This window comes from Brachyistius frenatus, unplaced genomic scaffold (assembly GCF_029030835.1).
Source record: "Brachyistius frenatus isolate BFR_SWC_R1_liver_20210118 unplaced genomic scaffold, ASM2903083v1 Contig_166, whole genome shotgun sequence".
Lineage (NCBI taxonomy): Eukaryota > Metazoa > Chordata > Actinopteri > Embiotocidae > Brachyistius > Brachyistius frenatus.
The window spans coordinates 772,501-790,916 of NW_027210765.1; the positions used below are offsets into that span (position 1 = coordinate 772,501).

At 43.4% G+C, this 18,416-nt stretch overlaps 2 protein-coding genes across 2 annotated transcripts in view; one reads left to right on the top strand and one right to left on the bottom strand.

Annotated features, from left to right (window-relative positions):
* LOC138631810 (leucine-rich repeat and fibronectin type-III domain-containing protein 4) overlaps positions 1–11,556 on the bottom strand; it is a 42,426-nt gene extending 30,870 nt beyond the window's left edge. Inside the window, exons 1-2 of the mRNA XM_069717005.1 lie at positions 10,902–11,556; positions 8,767–9,628 (exon numbers count right to left, since the gene is read on the bottom strand). The gene's annotated coding sequence lies outside the window, so the exon portion shown is untranslated. The remainder of the gene's footprint in view (positions 1–8,766; positions 9,629–10,901) is intronic.
* Positions 1–18,416, top strand: part of pcxb (pyruvate carboxylase b) — a 285,890-nt gene that overhangs the window by 194,550 nt on the left and 72,924 nt on the right. The gene's annotated exons all lie outside the window — the stretch shown is intronic.

An 18,416-nucleotide genomic window follows, 5' to 3' on the forward strand; every position in this document is an offset into this window, starting at 1 on the left:
AAATCAGAGAAAAGAGCTGAAGTTAATTCTATTTAAAATTAAAAAAAAAAAAAAAGGATTGCAGTCTCTTCGCAGCTGGGCTCCACAATAATACAGTTCTGCTGAAACACTCCACTCAGCTAATTCCTCCCAAACCTCTAAGTTGTGTTTGAGAGGGAGAGAAGCAGCAGCAGTATGTGTTTCTGTGTGTATGGCTAGCAAGTGTCCGTGTTAACAACATGTGTATATGCATCAGTATGCATGGCCCGGTTTCACTAAATCATCTTGGAAAACATCCTGTTAAGAATATTTTGATAGTTGTTTCTATTTCTGGATCACTGCAGAGTCAGATTTTTTAAAATGGTTTTTTGTTTGGGTTGTTTACACCTTTGGAAAACCTACATTAAGATCAAGAGAACTCAGGTTCTGATGATTTTTCTTCAGCAGTCTGAAAATCGGAAATTTGGAGTCTCAAGCGTTTCATCAGCGAGATTGTAACATTGTGGAGAGCTTTTGGCCACAGTACCTTATCTAAAGCAAAGAGTTCTTAAAAGTATCTATAATCTTTAAACATGGCAACACTTGAGAGAAAGCAAGCCACTCAGCTTGTTCTCCACTCACAGTCTGTTTGGAGTTAAAACATAATAAAAATATTGGTGCAGGCTTTGAAGTTTGGCTTTTTAAAGGCTGCCACACTTCACATTGGATTTGCATAGCTAAGCACACAAGTCTTTAATGAACTTATAACGCCTTGTTAAAAACTAAAGTTTAAAAAGTCCTAAAAGTTGAAAAACCCAATGTTACCTGGGGTCCTTTTTGAAGTAGGCCTGCGTTGGACCCCCACTGTCTCTCTCTCTAGTGCGTGAAAATGCTCCACTGCAACAATACTGTGAAAACCAGGAGGCAGAGTTAACCCACTGCTGCTCTGATTTACCTCAGGCTGTGAGCTGGTGAACCATGAAGACACTCAACAAGAGAATCTCGAGCAGCGAACCATGGCAATAAGTCGGCCTTGCTCTCATCCGTCTTATGAGTTGAGTTGAATAAAACTTGCGCTTGATGTCACAGATCACATTTGTGCACCTCCAGCTGGATATGTTGTGCCCCCCTCGTATCCCACCCATCTGCCTCAAATCATTTAGGAACCCCAGTGCTTGTGCAAACAGAAAGAACGTCTAGTATTTTACCATCAATTATGACAAACCGAATAATTGCAGCTACGTAAAAGCTGTGTTGGATTTCTCTTGTTGTTGCACATTCATAATTCAATTTTTGTTCTTGAAGTGGACACTATAGAGGCAGTTATTAGTATTAACATTAAAAAAAAATAAAAAAAGTAAACTTGCTTAATAACCCATAAATAAGCCAGGCTTTTGCACCTTATAAACACTGTCGAACAAATAAATGACCAAATAGCTCAAAGTTCTCTTCCTCCTCCCTGACATACAAAGTTCCAGTTTAACTTGTTATACCAGCGGTGGCCAATATCTCGCTGCTTGCTGCGGTCTGGTAATTGCGTTTCACAACTGCACAGCTCTGGGATTCCATTTTCTGGGCGTCAAATTGAATTGGCATACAACGGAGGTGACTGTTATTTTCTTTGGCACTTCACCGGCACAGTGGGACAGGGAGTGTCCTTGTGACGATATGTTATGAAACTCTCATGTGAGTGTTTAACTGTATCCACTGACTGGACTTTATCTTATCCTTTAGGTCAGTATTTGGATCAACATTGCAGAACGGGCTCGTGTTGCGTGTGCATTTTCTTCAAGGTGTGGTCTGAAGGATTTCTTCAGTGCCACTCTGCACGCAGATTCCAGCATTATCTGTTTTGAGCATCATCTTGTAAACCACAGCAGTCGTCTCTTTCCATACATCCCTCGCAGTCGTGTAGATGGGTACAGTCGAGCTGCCAAGATCACAAGGACAGCTGAGCAAATGAGGGGCATAAAGTGCTGAAAACAGCTCTGTTACACTGCTCTACCAGAAATCCTGTTTTACTTGGAGAGGAATCATTTTTCATTGGTGGATAGTTGTCATATTGCTGCCAGAGAGGCAACTCAGAACTGTTCCGTTTTGATGATTCCTTCCTCCAGATGGCAATAGCATAGTTGCATCTGATTATATTGCACAGTAACATGGTTTAAGACGGAGGCCAATGGAAGCCTGTAATTAATAGCTGACAGTCTTTGTTTTTTGCCACATGCTCGTCTTTTGATGCAGATTCCAAATTGTGCTGAATGTGAAGGGGGGGAATTAATCTTGACTCCACATGAATTGCTTTTCTGTGTACATGCGAGCCTTTCTTTTCAAGACTTCGTCCTTATTAAATGACAAAGGCAACATGATGGACGTCAATGGGGTCAGCGAGGGGAAGGATGCATTAAAGGGGCACTTGTGATTTTGCAGTTTCGATGCTTGAGGATTTGTGAGAGTTTTAGTGAAGTGGTGGGTTGCGTGTGTTGGGGTTTGCAGTCATTGAGGGGTTACCCAAGAAACACTCTTCAACTTAAACTCCCTCCGTTTTCTAATCCTTATTTTCTTCACACGTTTACATTCTTAAACCTACAAATTTGCAGGCATAACGCACACATGGTTTGTGCTTACATCCACACATTTGGCTCTGCGTGACACAACCTATTACAAGTGCTGCAAAATAACTGACCTGCCACTCACCCCGAGCGTAATGCGCTCGCAGTTTTCTCCGTCCCTTTCTTCTTTCATCCTTCCTATTCCTCTCTTCCACCCTTCATCTTCCTCTCCCTGTAACACTCAACCATTTTGTCCCGAAATGCAACTAATTTCTTCTCTCGTTATGTGTCCCATTTCTCTGTAAGCAGATCAGATAAAGCACTATCTCATCTGCTGCTTCTCTCTTCTTGTCCCTCTTCGCTCTTTCATGTCAGCCTTCCTTGCCATATTTTCAATAAATGATTGCGTGTGTTTACAAAACGGAGACTAATCAACCAGAAATTGCAAAACCACCACAAATACAGGTCGAAAAAATAACACAAACACACCACTTCTGAGCTGTCAGCATCTCCCGCCCAATCAGAAACCCCGTGGCGCCAATTATACGGGCCCTGATTGGCTGACACGACAGGATGCGGCTTGACAAAGTGTTTTTGTGTGTATCTATGCATGTGCAAGTGTTTGTCTGCTGATTCAGCAGGGTTCCTAGCTTTCTGAGGGGAAATCCTGAGTAAGGCAACAATCAAGCATTCTGCGTCCAGCACAGTAGGTCAATGACATGTGAACCAGGCCTTTAAATCACAGTGATGGACGTATAGATTAACGCCACACACAGATGTACACAAAGTAAACCCTCTGTTCAGTAACATCTTTCTTTTTCTGCTTCAGTTGATTTTCTGAATTGCTCTTGTGGTCACTCGTCTGTCTCAACGCCCTCTCTGAACCAAAGTGTGCAGAAACGGGGAAAGACACGAGGTTTAGGGTTAGGAGGCACAAGTAGGAGAGACACACATTTAGTGTGGAGAAATTCAAAATGACTCCTCAGCAGAGGCCAGTTAGTATCTGGCGTGTTTGATTAGAGGTCACTCTCAGCCATAATGAACCACAACTTGCACTGTAACTCACCACCAGAGCTTTTTTTTTTTCCCCTCTGTGACCTTAATACAGGCAAATCAACGCTGCACCGTTATAAGCCTGTAGGGGAAACCGGTTTCCCCTTGAGTTTGCTGATGACTGTGTCTCATATTCAAGCGCTCAGCAGTGCTGATACAGGCAGAAACGGTCGCTGCTTTTTGCTGCGAGACTTCGACTATACGTGTAAGTACGAGCCGGCTTCTTCTGACAGCCGGCACCCACGCTGCATCCTGCACCGTGATTCACTTGAGCATCTACAACCCACTGCATCTGTTGACGGCATTAGTAATGCAGACAAACACATGTGAGCCTGCAGACGTAGTGCCGGTTTAGACGCTCGTACGCTGTTAGAAAGGTGTTGCCAGCGTGCGTAGCAGAGTTACGGGACATCTTCATCAGCTGATGCCTGTCTTGATATTTTGCCATTTTGGAAATGTACTGAAACCTCCAGCAAAGTATTTCTTTGTCACACGTCTAAAAAAAAAGCTCCCACAACTTTCAGAGCCCCATTTTGGTTTTCACCTCCTTCATTCTCCTTAAATCAATCGATCATAGGAGTGATGCCAACAAAATATCGATCAGTGGATCTGACAGATTTAAGTGCACATTTGATTTGTCTTGTTGTGGATACGTGCTGGAACCGTCGAGTCATTTATCAAGCAGGGATGCCAAACAGCTTGAGCTTTGAAAACTCATCAGGGCATTTTTCACTATTTTCTGACTTTTTACCGACTGAACAATCGGCAGAGAAGTTTTAAATGGAGTCATTACATCTTTCATTTTAGGCTCAATGGAGGAAAGTTTTTGATGGGATTGAACACTTCAAAGTTGTGTGTGTGTGTGTGTGTGTGTGTGTGTGTGTGTGTGTGTGTGTGTGTGTGTGTGTGTGTGTGTGGGTGTGGGTGTAAATCCATCCCCTCCTTTTGCACTCTATCGCCAGAGGGATTTTCACAAAGCAGGATTAGCACATTAGCCTGATAAGTTTAAAAACTACTTTGTGAAATTTTGCTTGCAATTCTCGGTCTGCGCAGCTAAATCATATTCCCTCAACCAAATATTCAAATTTAGCTTTATGGATTCAGATCAGTATCATCAGGATTTCTTTTCCATGCTGCCTGTCATCCTTCATTTCCCACCTCTGTCACCCTCCCGTCCTCTAACCCCCCCCACCCCCCACCCTCCCCCACGCCCCCATTCACACTTGGCACTCCCTCATCTCTAACTCCCGCACATCTTCCCTTCCCCAAATCCACCCCTCCATCTGTCTCCAGTGGTTGCCGTGGTTACAGTTTGTTCTGCTCATCAGGCGCATGCTGTGCCTAAACAGACTGTCAACAGTTTAATTACTCATCGTTTCATCCCTCTATCTTTCCTTATTTCTGTACTACACGTTTGCTTGTTGCTTCCATCTCTTACCAGGAAGCCTCTTTCTCTCTGTGACACTTTCTTTTGCCTCCTTTCACAATTTTCATCTTTTCTTTTTACACTTCCTTCCATCATTTTACTTCTTCCTTTTTGTCATGGCATCCCTTCATCCCCGCCTCTCCTTCCGACTGCTGTATGTTTGATTGCTAACAGTCTAATTACTCGTCATTTCAGCATTCAGTCACATCACCGTTTCACTCCCTTCATTCATCCACCCCGCCATCTCTCCATCTGCCCATCCTTCCCCCTGTGTGCCTGTGCTTTATTAGTGTAGTTTTTCTTTTTCAGACATTGTTATTCCACTATCCCCTCGTCCCGGCTCTCTCTTATCATCTACCTCTCAAGCGTCATCACTCTCTGTTTCATTCTTCATTATTCAGTCCCTCTACATCCTCCGAGTGTTCCTCCCTATCTTAAACAGTCAGTCTTGTAATTACTCCTCTTTATCATGCTATCGCTCCATACCTCTCTGTCCATCATCAGCCACTCTGTCCCTCAGCTGTTGACAGTAACCTGATGCCCCCTCCTTTGATCCTTCCACTGTTCTTTAACAATCCATCTTCTCACTTCTCCCCCTCAACCAATTTGTCATTCATTCGTCCATCCATTCATCCATCAAGTGCCGTTCTCCTGACAGTTAGCAGGTTTCTCTTGTTTGAAGGTTTCCAATCTTCCACTTTCTTCTTGATTGAAAGCTGGTTAAATCAGTAAAGGTGTGCGACATTCGACATCTGTCATTCTTCATCATGTTTGATGTCCAATCTTGTGGCTGTCTTCATCTGGTTCATGTAATTATCTCCCAATGTTCGCAGTTATTGCACTTAGTCACTATCATTTGAACACTTAATGAGGGTGTCCCTCCCATCTCCTTCCTCTTAGCTTTTATTCATTCCTCGCCTGTTCATTAAACCCCTCCTCCAACCAGCTATTGTCCAGTCACAGTTTGACAGCCATAAATAGGCTTTGGCTCTCTTTTGTATGTTTTAGCACTGCAGGAATATCTAATAATGGATGTACTTGACAATTAGCAAGAAAAATACAAGAGCAAGTGTGAGGAAGGAATTTAACAGTGTCTTAATTTGCAATCATTAGCATATCAGGGCTGACTTTCTTTACTTACCCCAGCCTTACTTAACAAACCAGCTCTTTTCATGTTGTGTTTTAAAATTCCTCATTCATGACTAGAACTACGTCGTATTTCGCTGCCATCTGTGAGTCGGATGCAACTCTATCAGAGTTTAGGATAAAATGTCTCTAGCATACTTAATACAAGGACAAACTAACCCTGTGTTTGATTCGCGTACCATTTCTTTTTACTTTTAATACGTACTGTAGCTATATTTAAAAAGTATTTGCTGTTGCATGTAGTATGCATTCAACTGGGGCATACTATTTCCTCATAAAAATAGCGTGATGGCCTGCATACTGCAAAATACGACCGGATGTAGTTGGACATCCTGGTACTTTTGGTATCCTATGTCTTGACATACTATGTATTGGGACATACTAAATCTTTTTCTGGCATACTAATTAGTGTGGTAGTATGGATATTGGAACGCAGGGTAACTAACTAGCTCTACACTGGAGTAAGCAACCAGTTCTGCTTAGTAACTTATCGGCTAATTGATGTAAAAAATGTGTGTTACTCCTCTTCAAATTCACGTGCCAGCCATGCTTTTTCCTCCATTCACTTGCCAGTCTGCTCACTTTTGGCAAGCCTCCGACTTTGAACAGTGAGCATCCCATCTGTTCATCTCCCTTACTGTAACCCGAGAATGACAGACACCCTCGGCAACAGCGGGCCACACAGAGCATTACAAGATAATTGAGAAAATCTGCTTTTATTTTGCTTTTATTTCGCCGTTTGCAGACGACACGTACCTGCTCTGTATTCTTATGACACGCACTAGCAGGAGAGCAAAACCAATTACAGAATTATGATTTGGTTAATGGAAATCAAAAGGCCTCTTTGTTACACTTCAAAAAGATTCAGTCATCATCGCTTCAAAATTAGCGCTGCCCCTGTTCAAAGCAGGAGTCAAAGCTGCTGTAAACGATCGACGGAATAAATAATGAACCCTGTCTCGGTTCTTCCAAAAGCTTATTGTTCCTAAAATTAGTTTCACATGTGGCGTATTGTTTTTTAGCTGAATCTCTTTTGTTTCCTGGCTAATTAATGCTCCTCTAAGGTAGAACTCCACTTTACCTGTAATTGGCAGGTCTATTACATGGAAAAGCCCCATGGTGCACCATATTCCCCTTGTACTTCTCTCTTTGAATAGCTCATTGCTGGTGTTAGTGATCTTTAACAGACTTTTTGGGGTCATGTAAGACTAATTGTAGCCAATGGTATAACAGTACAAAGCAGCATAATGATGGCCATCTGTCATTTTTAATTATTTCTTCCTCATCTGGCTTTCTATTTTTATTTCCCCAACAGTGAATCACCATCAATTTCTCATTCTAGCCTCAATGTGCCTCTTTCTAACCCTCTTTATTATCTTGTCACTCATGAAAAACCGTCTTGTTTATCTCACTTATCATTTTATCCCGTTTTTTTTTTTTTTGCTATGTCAATGTAATTTCTTGCCTCTCAAGCCCTATCCATGCCTCTGTCTTTTCTGTTATATCACCCTGTGCTCATCTTGATCCCTCCATTTCTTTGTCTTCTTGTTATCGCTCTCGATTGCCATGAGCCCTTCATCATTTCCCCCGTTTTCTCCTAATCTATTTGATTTTTTTTTTTTTAATGCTGTTTCTACCATTCATTTCTCCTTGTCACATGAAGAAGTCAATCACTGATTCTCACTCCTCCTCTGCAATCCTTTCACCTGACCTCTCTTAGCCTTCAGTATCCACCACTCTGTCGCATGTCACTCCTCCCTTCCAATTCCCTATCTCCCTGCCCCCCCGCCCCACCATCTCCATTTCTTTCTCATCGCCCTCTTATCCTCCCATATATCCACTCAGTCAGTCTGATCTCCTGTGTCAGTGTGCCAAATCTGTTTGTGTGTGTTTGTGTGTGCACTCAGACCCCCAGCTTACGTAAAAAGCCTCCAACGAAGGGAGGTTAGAACTGTTCTGTCCTGCTGCTGACGCCACAAAGACACTGGCAGCCCTGCAGCCACACACTCTTACCGTGATACACACACAACGCGCCAGGTGAGATTACATAAAGGCGAGGTGATGAAAGCCAAGCTGAGACACACCTAGTGAGTAATCTGATACAAGACAGCTGGCTGACACTCGCACACAGAAACACACACACACACAGAGAGGGAGATCGAGCAGGATTCTCAGTATGGTGGAGGTATGCAGAGTAAAAAAAAATAGATTAGATTAGATGAATAAGAAAAGAAAAACTTCAAATCGTGTGTGCCATGAGGGAGATTTGTGTGTTCCTGTGTGACATTTGCCTCCTATGTTTTTGTTGTGATGAACGCACATCTGTTCATTATTTATAGTCCTGGGTCGTGTGTGTGTGTGTGTGTTTGCGTGTGTGTTTGCATGCCACAGAGTACTGAGCTCCCAGGCCAGTGAGTGCTGGTGTTCACCGCATTGATGTACTCAATGATTCAGCACAAGAGAGCCAACCATGCAGATATGGATTTTGTCCCATATGTGTTAACACTGTGCACTGTGTGTGTGTGTGTGTGTGTGTGTGTGTGTGTGTGTGTGTGTGTGTGTGTGTGTGTGTGTGTGTGCGTGCGTGTGCGTGCGTGCGTGCGTGCGTGCTTGAAACTGCATGGACATTACCTTTTCCGTCTGTGCGGCTCTATAATCCGAATCAGCTCCACATGCTATCCAGGTTTGTGTGTGTGTGTGTGTGTGTGTGTGTGTGTGTGTGTGTGTGTGCGTGCGCGTGTCAATGCTTAGCACAGATCTCGCCCCAGGTGTTTTGTACTTGTGACGGGCCAGCACGGGGGTTGGGTAGGCGGTGTATTTGTGCAAAAACCTATCCTACTCCCCTCCACACCCCCACGCCCCCACGCACATCAAAAGGAGGTGGATGTAGGTCAGTGTCAAGCAACTGGAGAGTTGAAGAAATTCCAATCCCACAATATCCGCTTAGGTCGCTATAGATGGAGAAAAACCTGAAAAATCCTGAATTTGCTCGCTTGATCCTGGCGTCGTATTCCAAAATAGAGACTTCAGTTTGAAAAAAACAAACATCCAAGAATCCACTTTGCTTAAAATCCTATTTGTGGCGTCTTGTTATAATTTCCTCATGGCTTTATTCAACTTTTCTCTGTGTCTTGAGCGAGCACTTCAGTTGAAGGGAGAATCCAGGCAGCAGGCTTCACCTCTCCTCCTCGCCTCCTCCCTCCTCCCTCCTCCACCACCACCACTCTTCTTCTCTCCTTTTATTTTTGCCTCTCCCCCTCACTCAACTCCGTCTCTTCTCCTCTTATTCATTCATCAGGCTCTTTGGTTTTCTCTCCTGTTTCTTCATTCTTTCACTTCCCAGAGTGATTGCCAGGGTGTGTCGGGGTCTTTCCTACACGCTACTTAGTGTGATCCATGTTTGTTTTCCCACACAGAATTCGCCGTTCATTTATGACCTTGGAGGAAACGAGGTTTGGGAGTGAGCTGGAAAGATGGAGGGACGGCTAGAAACCTAAAACAAGAGACACATGGAGAGTGTGAATACAATGAAATGTGTGCTCCATTAAAGCCTCCTTCGCTCTGTGTGCACTCACATAAATCACAAATCTTGTTTGTTTTTTTCCTCCTCTACTCAGCTCTTCTGCTTTTTCCCTTAGAGTTCTACACCCATCTCTCTTTCCACAACTTTTGCTGTCTATCTCTAAATCCTCTGTCACGGCCCCCCTCCTCACCTTGCCACCCCTCATTTTGTCTCCCTCTGTCTTCCCCCTCCCTCCCTCCTCTCCCTCACTGCCTCTCACCTGTCTGTCAAAGACAATCAATAGCTCGGAGACCCTCTTAACGCCTCTCAGCAGGCTGCATTGGCTTATTCTCAGGAGCACACACACACACACACACACACACACACACACACACACACACACACACACACACACACACACACACACACACACACACACACACACACACACACACACACACACACACACACACACACACACAGTCGTGCAACACAATTCCCACATGCTTGCACACACCGCCACCACAGTCGCCACCACCACCACGCACACATCCACGAAGTGCAGTGATACTCTCCTGCAAGCACAGACTGCCTCTGCATCTCTCTATCTCTTTCAGTCACACACACACACGCACACGCACGCACACACACACACACACACACACACACACACACACACACACACACACACACACACACACACACACACACACACACACACACACACACACACACACACACACACACAGCCTAATGAAACAACCGGGCTATTGATCAGCGCCATGAATGTCAGACAGTTCAAAAGTCCCCCACCACCACCCTCGCCCCCACCCTCCACCCCACCCTCCAGCCTGTCAATCTTACTCCTAAAGCCAACACCTTTAAGGAAACAATCTCATTATCTTGTTCCGAAGTGGTGCACTCACTCTGTGTGTGTGTGTGTGTGTGTATTTCTTCGTGAGAGTGTTCCTGTCGGTGTGTATCTGTACATTAGTGCAGCAGCTCCATATGTGTGGCATCTGTGCTGGCTTTTTTTTTATTTCAGCCCTCTTCATGTAAAATTAGAAATCCTTGATTCATTTGTCTTTTTGTTCTTATTTCTCTTCTTTTCCTCCTCCTGTGTTCACTTTGCTACTTCAAAAGCACAATAGAGCTATTTATCAATTTTTCTAAGTCTTCTTCTTTCATCCTCATCCGACATGTCTTTTTCCTCCTGTTTTTTTTACCCTCTGCTTGATAAAAAAAAAAAGGCTGAATTACTAACCTTGTTTTCTGAATCATTCCACGGCAACTCCCGGAACCGTCACATCTCTCTGTCTCCACATCTCTCTGTCTCCGCGGCTCTCGCTCGATCTCAGCTCCGTGGAAAAACACCCATCTCTCTCTCACTTTCTCTCCTCTCTGTCTCTATCCCTCTCTGTCTACCCCCCAGCCCCCCTCTCTCTCTCCCCTCCCGTTGGTCGTCCCTTCACTCGGTCTCGACAGCTGCAGCTCTCTGTCTGCCTCCTCTGTCGCTCTTCCGTCAGGCTGTAGGCTGATTGAATTTTAAGTCGTGTTAATCCCACAGAACAGGTACTGAATGAAGGAGGGGACAAAGAAGGGAGAGAGAGAGAAAATAACAGAATGCAGGGAGTAAGCTGGGTTGTATTTTTAGAAATCTCTCTCCTTGGGGAGGTTTTCTTTTTCTGTTAGTTGTCCTGCCTCCACTGAGACACTTTTTCCCTCATTTATCCATTTCCCTCCATCATGTCCTCTTGCTTTTTGCCCTTGCTTTTTTTTTTCTTCTTCTTCTTCTTGCTTTGTCCTCATCTGGTTGAGAAGAGTGTGTGATTCCCGACGAGAAGCAGAAGAGAGCACTGTGATCTGTCTCTGCCAGCTTCAAGCATCTGACTACAAGGGTGGGAGAGAGGGAGAGAGTGCTCGAGAGAGAGAGAGCCATGAAGAAGAGGAGAGGGAGGGAAAGGAGGAAGAAGGAAAAAAAAGAGAAAGACGGGTATTATAGGTGGAGGAAAAGGGAACATTAGGAGAGATGTGGATGGAGGGAAAAGGGTAAGAGGATGCAGGGGAAAGAGGGAAGTGAAGTCATCCTTATAAAGGGCAGTGATGGAAAGTAACAAGGTACATTTACTAAAGTACTGTATGTAAACAAATAGACACCATTTTTAGATACACAATGCCAAGTTTTGTTTTTGGAAAATTACTGAGCCCCTTTCAAAAATACAATCAATCATGTGGACTGGTTTTTAAAGATTTAAATCTTGAGTGTGAACCAGTGAGTTTTTGGGGGCTGAGTGCCACAGAAATGCTCAAAGTTGGAAATGATTGAGAGACGGACGAGCATAGTTATGGTTTTAGCGGTTTAATGAGATATTTTTGAAAGACCACCCTCAATGAAAATAAAGTTTTTAACCCTGTTAATATGTTCATGTGGTGTTTTTATATATTAAAGGCATATTATGAGTGAAATAAGCAGTCAGTCTCATAACTGAGCATTTCTGTTTTGGAACTGATTTAGACAGCCGGGCTTTCATACGTCACAAACCTCAGCAGCCAATCCCGTTAACTTGCGGGGCACGGCGGCGGGACTTCCCATATCATCAAGCTGCCAGCTGGAGCTGCAGATGAGTGGTGTTGCGGTGGGTGCAGCTTGAGGCGGGGACTATTTGCATAGTCATAGATCTGCTTGTACTCAATGACAGCAGAGGCATAAAGTTACATGTAAGCCACCAGCATTAAGTGATTTTTTTTTCCCTCAGAAAAAGATCATATTATATAATTTTTCAGAGTTTTCAGTGGTTTAATCAATGCCAGGGGAGGAACTTTATCGAGAGGAAATTCATATAAACAGCGCTTGGCATGCATTAACGTATTTTGTAAGAAGTGTCATTTCTCCAAAGGCAAATAGTTTGTAGCTGAGAGAAGAGATACAAGCAATGCATTTCACAAATAATAGTGCACATTTTGAGAGAGGCCCTCCTCGAATGCACGCATAATTATCACTGGATTGTGTATACAAAACGTGACAGAAATAAGTTGTGTACAGAATTAAAAACGTTCTCACCTCTGCACACTTGGCCCGTCGCTGTGTGAAGTGGGCATTCTGCAAATACCCCATTTCAAGCATAAAATGAAGCTTTGAAGCACACAGAGGCTTATCTTTCAATTCATAAAAATAATGATAGTCCAGTCGAGTATATAATAATTACCTATAAGGACTGATATAGTAGGTTTTGGTTCTAAGACCTCGAGTCTAATTTCAAATAGAGGTTTTCTGCTGGTAAGGGCATGCGTACAAAGTAAAGGATCTGAGTGCTTCTCCCACCGCTGATGGAGGTTTACGGTGGAGAGAAGAAGGAAGGAGGGATGGAGGAAGAGGAGGAGAAAAAAAAGTCAGCTTTATGACGAGCAGAGGCGAAGCTCTCAGTGCCTCAAGCAACTATGGGTCAGCCCAGGATGAGAGGGGGAGCAGTGGAGGATGATTAAGAGGGAGCGAGCACATGAGTGCCGACTTGTGAGGACAGAGAGGTAGAGAAGAAGCGAAGGGGCCGAAGATCTCTGGGGGCGTAAGGGAGATAAGTGAGGAAGAGAGGGGTTACTGAGGGATAGAAGAGAGGAGTGGATGAAGTGATAGGAAGGCGATAGGAGCAAGTGTTGCCGATACCACTTCAAACGGTGGCCGAGCGCTTGATTTCCCTGACACGCCGATAGCTGCTGGAAATAGCCGTTTAATGGAAACCGTCTGTGGGTGCGAGGATGTGTGTGTCCTATTACGAAGGCAAGACCTGTAACATCAGAGCTGTTGGGTGCTGGATTTAAGTCATTTTCTAGATTCAAATGTGTACAGCTCTGTTTTTTTAACAGAATCACACACTGGAGAAGAAACATCAGATACATGGGAAGAAAAAAAGATTTTAAAGAAGAAAAAAAAAGAGGTCAGGAGATTTGGATGAACTGTCTTTTTTATGTATCTCAATTTCCACCCAGGCAGTCCATTTTTGCCCTCCAACTTTCTCAATCTCCCCTTCGTGTTTGCCTCTACCTCACAAACATTTACCTGTCAGCCCAACTACCATACATTTGTTTCTTGAATTTATTTTTCTTTCTCTTGCTTTCTCCTTCTTTACTGCCTATTTTTTTTCCCCTGCTGCCGTGGGCCTGTATATTTTTAACCCGGTAAGCCCGACCTCCCTCAAAGCAAGGTCCAGCAAGGAGAAGTTTGATATATCATTTTACCCAGTCGTATTCCGTTTACGGCGCTCGCTTTGATGGCTCGCTGATTCACAATTAATCAAAGCTCTAGTGGTATAGGACCCGGTTCTCTGGTCAGGGAGAGTGACCTTGCTGAATGAAATTAACTAACACGACCGACTGCTGGATGATTGATGGAGTGAGTTCACCAGTCAGAACAAAATCTCATTACCGATCGAGTTGTTGGTTTACTTACCCAACACTATAATTCAGGGCAACATACAATCAGGGCATTTGTGAATAAACTTAAATTTCTCTGTCGAATCTCGAGGGCAGAAACTTTGTGTCCTCAGAACTTCTTCTGTGACCACAGATCAGTGTGGTTAAAGTAAGACACACAGGGGAGAGTCTTCTTATTTTCTTCTTAGGACCGAGAACTAAGCAGATAGATTGGCAGGATCTTTAGTTCATTCTGAGTAATGCTGCTTTTAATCAGAAGGAGGGCAGACCTGTTCTTATTCGATCGGGCCAACTTAGCCCTCAAAGTAAAAAGAGTTGCAAGGGAGTCGGCCTACTGACCCAGGGCTCAACAAATCCATCAACCTTGTTTTGGTTGTTTTTGTTTCAAATTGGTTCAGCAGTCAACTCACTGTGTCAAATATTTATGTGGCTCACTCGGGAGCGTCCTAACACTTCCACAGATGGTAATTGTTTCTCATAAGTGAATTCAAAATGAATGTATACCAGGGTGTTATTACATGGTATTTAAGATATCTGTTACCAAGGGCAGGCTTTAGTATGTAGGCTGTAGCAGCACCTTTAAATTTAGAAACGGAAGAACGAGCAGAGACTTGAAATGTGCTGAAAAGATCTGTACAATATAATGTAGATGTTAACACCCTCCAACACCAAGACTCAGTGACTTGGAGGTACTCTTTGAATTCTTTGAACTCTAGTCCAAAACTGCAGAGCAGCCAATTAGATTTTTTTCAAACACCCTGTCAACAGTTCCTGTTTTACTCCCCACTGCTGACCGGGAGTACGAGAACCAACTATTCACTCGCCATCTAAAGGAAATGGCTTTGGTAGTTTTCTTAATGGGTGTTTGCCATCAACAGAAAACGACAGGTGTGGCAGAAACGTGTGCAGCTTAAATCAAAATATGGAACCTTGGCAGCAGCTATGGACCATGTTCTTCCCAGCAGCCTGTGTGTGTGTGTGTGTGTGTGTGTGTGTGTGTGTGTGTGTGTGTGTGTGTGTGTGTGTGTGTGTGTGTGTGTGTGTGTGTGTGTGTGTGTGTGTGTGTGTGTGTGTGTGTGTGCGTGCGTGCGTGCGTGTGAAGGAGAAATAATAGTGAGACTGTTTCTCTACTAGATGGTTGATATTTTGTACAATTTCACAATAAAGTGCAAAATGTTTCAGATATTTTAGATGTTTAGGTTTTTGTCCATCATCAAGATGTCCCAAATTTATTCAACTTCATGACAACAACCCCAAACACACAGCCAGAGTCATACAGATCTTTCAGCAACAACCAGAACGAGCAGTCCTGTAACAGATGGTGCAGAGGCCTGATCTCAACATGATCGAATCAGTATGTAATTACACAAAGAGAAAGAAGCAATTAAGAATAAATACACTGCAGAGTTGTGGCTTCTCTAAGATTGTTGAAATAACATACTTGTGAGGTACTTTGAAAAATTGTACTGAGGAGAACTCGTGCTGTTTTAGGATGAAAAGAGAGGCCACACCAAATTGTTTAAAGATTTAAGATTATTTCCATAGATCAATAGAAACTATTCCTCACTTGGAAATGCCTAAATGTTGTGCACAGTGCTGTAGCTGCCTCGTCTCCACCTCTCCCTCACTCAAGTGAGGACAACATTTTTTCTGTGTGTGTAAATGAGTCACAGTTAAGTTTGTTAGACACTGCGGCTAAATATAGGCAGCATCGAGACACAAAAACAAATGTAGTCATTGAGCACCAGAGCAATCAAACGTGTCACATCATCACCAGTGTGTTAAATGCTTCTGTTCACACAGGCGCACACACCCTCACAGACACACAAATTCGACACGTGAACAGAGATACATGGAACATGCATTTGACACAGTCTGTTTGCAACTGACATATATACAACACACAAACAGGGCATGATTGAGCGTACACACACTCACTCGGAGATTGGAATGATTGCATAATTGCACACACATACCATAGTATCACACAAATGAGGGCACAGTCAACACACCCTGCTGTGTCGACACACACCTCTCATAAAGCTAAATGAACCGCGCACACACAAACATGCTCGCACACTCGCTCAGCTGTGATGTGAGGGGTAAACGGTGCGGAGGCTTAGATTGAAGGGTAGATCCCCCTCTATTTGTCTCAATCTAGGCATAAAGAGAGACAAGGGCACACACACACAGTCACACACGTGCACTAGAGACACGCACACACACCACCACCTTGTAATTTTGCGTTTGGAGCCGTTTGCATGTCATTGTGCTTTTATTTATTCCCCCTGCATTAGTAATAGTGTCTCCAAATGATTTTCTGGTAACTGCTTGCAGACTGTTTTACCAGCCACGGGCCGCAGTAAATGAAGTACGAGAAAAACATGCTGGGCCTCATTTGTCTGTATTGCTCTATGTGTAAAACCTTGACAAATACACTCTGACATACAGATACAGGACAGAAACGACTTCAGGGACACGTTGGTTAGATTAGACACAAAAAGAAAACAAAATCAAACATGCAAGCCAAATATTTCCAAGAGTGAGTTGTTGCTCTAATGGATTATGTGCCACTGAAATTTTAGAAGTGGAAACAACAACAAACAGTGGATAAGAGGCAACTATTAACTTTGTGTGTGGGGGGACTACACAAATGGGTCTGTACAGAAATGCAATGAGCTGTTAGGAAAAGGCTGGCAAATGTTAAAATACAAAGCTGGGAGGTGCAAATGAAAAGAGTGCAAATGAGATTTTATTTGTTGAGTGTTTCCCCTGAAATGAACCACAGTTTCTTGGTATTAGTTCTGTTTCAGAGAAGCAGGGGTATGTGCCTGTGTGTATTACAATTGACACGCGTGTAATTACCAGATTGGGACGAATAATCTGAAGTAGTCCAATGAAGATAGTTTTTGGGCTTGTTTATTGAACTGTTTCAGTACTACTCTTGTTTCTGTGCTACTCTATGATGTGCAGTTTATTTTTCTCAGCAACTACTATAGTTTCCCCTTGTGCTTATCCTTGTTTGAGCTCTTCTTGGAGTCATTCTTTAACATTGTAGATCCTGTACAGAGATGTTTCCCCCAATTAAAGACGTACCACTCTGTAAATTGCACTTGAAACACAGAAAGTTTGTTTGTATCCTGGAGAGTACCTCGTCTGGACGATGTACAGAGAGCAGGCTCAAGTGGCTGCTGACATCCCTGGCATTCATCATCAGGCAGTTTGAAGCCTTGGCAGAATGCAGTTAAAACTCTGATACAAAGTCATAGTTTGAAGGTGTTTGCCACGACTGAAACGCCCTTTTAATAAGAAGACTAAAATTGCACATAACTTACTGCAATTAAGCTTCTTCTGACTATGAGAATAATTGCATTAGCAAAATCAGAGCATGTTGTTTACATGAGCTCCACCTGTCACATTACCACCTTAATCGCATTATGACTGGATTATTTTGGCTGTGCGAGTAAACATGGCTAATAGACATTTCTCGCAGTGGGACATTTTGACTCGTTAAATGCAAGTGTAACTAATACCATTAATAAATGGCTGCATGCAAGTTTAGGTGTGTCGTGCCAGAGCTCTGGTGTTGCTCATCCTGGCACAACTGAATGGAACAGAGCCATGTTTCACCTGTGCTGCTGCTGCTCCTCATTCTGCTGCGGAGGCTTTGGAAAGTCTGTAACTTACTGCTGCCAGAGACGTTTCAGCACCACGGTCAGCGCACGTGCCTCATGATAAGAACACACACGCGTGCATGTACACAGTGGCAGGAGGAGCAGGAGCCCCCCGATCAAAGAACATTAAAAACCCAAATGTGAAAACCTAAAAATACTAACAAGAAAATCACAAGCCGCCATGATGAGGCTATAAAAATATTCAAATAAATAATGCATGATGTTCTGTTCAGAGAAAATCAAACAGTTATAGTACATTCTGTAAATAAGAGGCAGCTCTTATTCATTTGGTGTTCTGGGCTCCCCCTTGTCCCTGAAAATAGACACTGTGGATGTTTGAGCATTAAATGCACCATGTTGAGCCCATAGACGGAGAGAAGCATTAAATATGGCCTTGCTGGTTGAGTCAACATTTTGGTTTGCTTTTTAAATAGGAGTCCGGCAATCTGTGCACAATATTCCTTCGTGCAGAAGAATCGCCTCCTTCACTGCTGACGGTACTCATCAATACAGAGAGCCCATTAGATGAGATGCATTACTTTGACAGAACAGTATTGAGACTTAGGCCATTATCATGATGGCAAATGGAAAGGAGCTGAATTGAATTTTCTGGCAGCATCGTACAGAATGTGATAAGGAAGAGACACGCTGCTTTACTTTGATCTCTCAAACCAAAC